Genomic DNA, 5,255 nt, shown 5'->3' on the forward strand with positions numbered 1-5,255 from the left:
GCCACCATCCCTCTGGCACCCAGCACCAACCAGGACACCTGTGCGTGCACCCTTTTGCTGGGGTGTAGGCTGCAGGCATTTTTGTTAGCACTGCTTTGGCTAGGGCAGCAAATACACGCAGGACTTCGCTACCATTAATGGCAGATCTGTATGCACTTGGTGTTGCTGGATGATCCCATCCAATAGGGAGCAAAGGCTGGCCCCAATTGCATTTCTGTGGAGTTAACTAGAACACACGATACAGAGTTTGCTCTGACTTCATGGTTTTATGTTACCTACAAAAAAACAGATGATACAACGTAAATTGGACTGATAAAACCCAGTGATATTGGATCTTCAAGAAGCTTTATGTTCAGGCTAATCAGGTTTGTGCCTTTTTCCCCCATAAATTCAAACAAGGAGAATGGTTTCTACGGGACTAGCCAGTATCACGTGGCTTAACCATTTCACAGAATCACAGAATTTTCTAGGTTGGAAGAGACCTCAAGGTCATCGAGTCCAACCTCCAACCTAACGCTAACAGCCCTCCACTAAACCATATCCCTAAGCTCTACATCTAAACGTCTTTTGAAGACTTCCCGGGATGGTGACTCCACCACTTCCCTGGGCAGCCTGTTCCAGTGCCTCACAACCCTTTCAGTGAAGAAGTTCTTCCTAACATCTAACCTAAAACTCCCCTGGCTCAACTTAAACCCATTCCCCCTCGTCCTGTCACCAGGCACGTGGGAGAACAGGCCAACCCCCACCTCGCTACAGCCTCCCTTGAGGTACCTAAAAAGAGCGATAAGGTCGCCCCTGAGCCTCCTCTTCTCCAGGCTGAACAAGCCCAGCTCCCTCAGCCGCTCCTCGTAGGACTTGTTCTCCAGGCCCCTCACCAGCTTCGTCGCCCTTCTCTGCACCCGCTCAAGCACCTCCATGTCCTTCTTGTAGCGAGGGGCCCAAAACTGAACACAGTACTCGAGGTGCGGCCTCACCAGAGCTGAGTACAGGGGGACGATCACCTCCCTAGCCCTGCTGGTCACGCTGTTTCTGATACAAGCCAGGATGCCGTTGGCCTTCTTGGCCACCTGAGCACACTGCTGGCTCATATTCAGCCGACTATCCACCATCACTCCCAGGTCCTTCTCTGCCTGGCAGCTCTCCAACCATTCCTCTCCCAGCCTGTAGCTCTGCTTGGGGTTATTGCGCCCCAGGTGCAGGACCCGGCACTTGGCCTTGTTAAACTTCATGCAGTTGACCTCAGCCCATCGGTGCAGCCTATCCAGATCCTCCTGCAGAGCTTTCCTACCCTCAAGCAGATCGACACACGCACCTAACTTGGTGTCATCTGCGAACTTACTGAGGGTGCACTCGATGCCCTCGTCCAGATCATCGATGAAGATATTAAAGAGGACCGGCCCCAGCACCGAGCTGGGTGATACATAAATTTCTAATTTATGTATCAATTCATGTATCGTTATCCTGGTCAGGGCCAATTGCTCAATCTCAGACGAATTAAGGACATTTAGACTAAAGAAAGGACTTTATCAGCCACTTAAAACAAAGGTCAGATTATGACACTAGCAATCCCACAGGTTTACTGCTTATTTTTTTCCAGGATAACAAAAGCAGGCACACGTGTTAATCTTCATATCAGTAACGAATTTGCCTGAAGGGAACAGAAATGTTAGCAAGGCTATGTACTAGTTCCAGACAAGTCCAAGCACCTCACAGACGTTCAGGAGCTTTTTCAAAATAGTCGTTCTAGTAACTGAGATCTTCCAAAACACCTTATCTCACCTGTCTGCTGATACTAGTTCTTTGGGATACCTTTTTTGGGATACTGAAGATTATTAAATTTGAAGATGATGTGCCCATTTCTAGCTCTTCTGAAGCCACCTACTACTCTCTGTAGCTAAATAAAAACAATACAATGAAGCGACAAGGAACTGTGAGTTGAAGGAGTGGATCTAGCATTGGAGTCAGGATGCCCCAAATACTTATCCCAGTTCTGTTCCTGGCACACTGCAGGACTTTTTTTAAACTCATCTCTCTCTGCCAAATACATGTACTATGGCTTGTCCAAGATATCAAGTAAAAAATATTGCATATTAAGCAAAAATACAGGGCTTTTTACCTGACCACAGACTGTAGTTTTATTACTTTGAGCAACTATCTACCTATCTTTTCCTATTTAAAGGGAAAACAAAGATCTGCCTAATATTCACCTGCCAAGGCTGATTAAGTTGCCTAATTTTTCTATTTATTTTCACACACACACACACACACAAAAAAAAAAAAAAAAAAAAAAAAAAACTCATATATTTAAGAAATAGCAAATGGCTTGAGAAATGTCTGTCTATTCTCTACGCCACATAATTTTTGCCCATCAGGCCTCTTTTAGATGAGACAAACTAAAGAAGAGCAAGAGGACAGCCACACCTCACCACAGCTGCAACCCCATCCTTCTTGTGGGCAGAGGTTAGACATCACTCCCTTTGACATGGGTGTCCTGCTGTATGAGTCTATCAGAGATGAAGGAACCAAATTATAAACAGGAACTACTGGGGAAAGCCACTAATATCCTACAGTATTAATTTTTCATCATAAAAATAGAAGTATTTTAATTAAAGTCTTGAAACATCTAGTAATTTTAGACATTCATCTAGATGCAAAATAAATCAGCAAGTGAATAAGTGATATAATTTCTTGGCAACAGAAGGATATAATTTCTACATCCTAACTAAATCTTCAGTGTTTTATTATTGAAGGTATGGAAACATGTATTTTAGTTTTTCATCCTTGTGGTTCTTAAAGTACTCCTAATGCAGGGCTCTGAAAAAAATGTATTTTTATTCCATTCAATTCCATTTCCTTTTGTAAACGTCTCTTTGCTTTCTTTCAAGTTTGTCCTTTATATATGCATAACAGAAAAAAGCAAAAAGAAGATAATCCTTCAAGTTCATGGAAAGGTTATGGTATATGGTATATGTCAGAATCTTGCCAAGTGAAATCTGCAGGAAAAAAAATGGGGGGGAGGGGAAGAGGTGGGGGAAGGACAGAATAATACAGTTTATCGACCTAAAATAATGAGTGAAAAAACTACTGAAATACACAATTGGGGGTGTATATCTGCCCAATGTATGCTGAAAGCTGTGTGCATGAGAGTTTTCCTTAACGTTCAAAATTTGGCACAGATTTTGAAATGGGTATGAATAGTAGCTACAGTAGAAAGCAGCAAATCTTATGATTAACAATTGCTGGTTTTCATTTCCACAGCTTGATGAATTCTTTTGGATAAGTTTAGATAAGTAACTCAAATAGACACATGAAAGCCATCAGAACATTTTTTCAAGCAGTCCTCTTACTGATAGTTAGGATAAACTAAACCGTATCTTCAGCTCCTTCATAGAAGCTAAAGTGATGCGATGCCCTAGAACCAGATGAACCTGCTTTGTTTTTTTTTTTCTTGTTTGTTTGTTTGTTTGTTTTTTCTACTATTACTGCAGGTAACTTGAACAGCTTTAGGAATGATGCAGCTCCCTGCCCCAAAGGAGGCAGACTGGAATAAAAACAGAACCCAGAGGATGTGCAACAGGAACAGGAGAGAGCTCCGTGTTGCCATCCTCTTTTAATGATGGAGATTCTTCAGCAGGATTGAAACTTGCAGTTTGGGCCTGGGAAGGACAGTATTTTTTCATCCTACTTCTCAGGCTGATTGAGACCCATATGGAAACCAGAACATAAATTTGCAAACTGGGATCTGAAGGTCACGTTGTGCAGATGGCCACGATGGGCAGCAGCTAATGCGTGGGAGGTGACCATAAAAACACGTTATGGTGAGGAATAGTTGTTAACTGATGTTTCTTGAGTCTATGAATGTGAGAACTAATGGACTGGGATATTTAGTTATGCAATGGAAGAGCAGTGGAGCTAATAAAATCAAAAACTTTAGTGGGTAGTGAGGCATATAGCAATGTAGAAATTAATAGCCTGATAACTGAAAGAGAAGTGAACTGCTATGCTTTATGCACATATAACTAACATAAACCCCCAAATGGGCAGCTTTCTACTCACAGAAAGAGAACAGCCTCGAATTTCAAGCCTTCTCTTCAGCTTTTTCTCCCTAGGTGGCAGCACCCAGTCTTCCTTGTCTCACAACACCAGCCCGTGAAGCCATAAATGGACAAAGCCAGAGAAGATGAGACCTGCTGAAATCAGTGTTACAACCACCATTTCCCCTAAACACCACCCCAAGGCTTGCCTGCTTTGTGGGGTACAGCTGTGCCCAAATTTCATGCAGCATTATGTGCCTATTTAGAGTGAAAAGATTAATAAACTTGTTCCTAGATAGTCAACCACAACACTTGGCAACCACAACACTGGTGTCAGATGTAGTTCTGGTCCTCTCACTATCAGAAAGTGAGAAAAATGACAGAAATGCCCTCATAGCCATGTCAACTCCCAAAGGGGGAGACGATAGTTGCATGAGGAACATTGAACCCACACAAACACCATTAAGGCTGCCCATACTAAGCCTTCTATTTCTGTACCCTCTTTCATCAGATTCTGTGTTACCAGATCTAGACGTTCTTGCTCAAAAGCCACACCTGTACTTCACACAAATGTCATCTCTGAACTTCACACTGGTAAGCACCCTGTGAAAACAACTCATGGCTTCATTGCTACTGGGCAACTTCACTCTAACCCGATAAAAAATAAACAAATTGTAAGAAATAAATCTGAATTGCCAATGGAGGAGAAAGAAAAGCTCCCTTTGAAAAATGCTTTCTGGTAGAGCACCAAAACTTGCATTTCTAGAGAAACTAAGAAGGAAAATACTTTTTTTTTTTTTTTAATTTTAAATTTATTTTTAGAAAAATCACAGGACAGGAGGGTTTTAGTAAGTATTTTTTAGGCTTGCAAATGCTGGAAAAGGATTCAAGAATCTGGTTAACCAAAGCTACTCTGAGCTTCCCCCTCATTCTTTCCTTAAAGACTGGCTTGTTTTTGTTTCCTCTACGCTTGGCATTTATATATTTATTCATGCAGATAAGCTGTACATTTAATTTCTTTTATTTACATAGATCAAATGTTTATGTATAAATCACTTTTCCACCCTTGAAAACACTTAAAGGTTTTAGCACTTTCATGTTAAAAGCAGAAGTGGGAAAAGAAGAGGTATACAAATAAATTCCATGACAAAAGTCTGTGTAAAGCTTTGTTGCAGGCTAAAAAGTACAAGAAATTCTTAAATGAATTATAATTGGCATACA

The sequence above is a fragment of the Aythya fuligula genome, chromosome 1, assembly GCF_009819795.1.
Source record: "Aythya fuligula isolate bAytFul2 chromosome 1, bAytFul2.pri, whole genome shotgun sequence".
Taxonomy (NCBI): Eukaryota; Metazoa; Chordata; class Aves; order Anseriformes; family Anatidae; genus Aythya; species Aythya fuligula.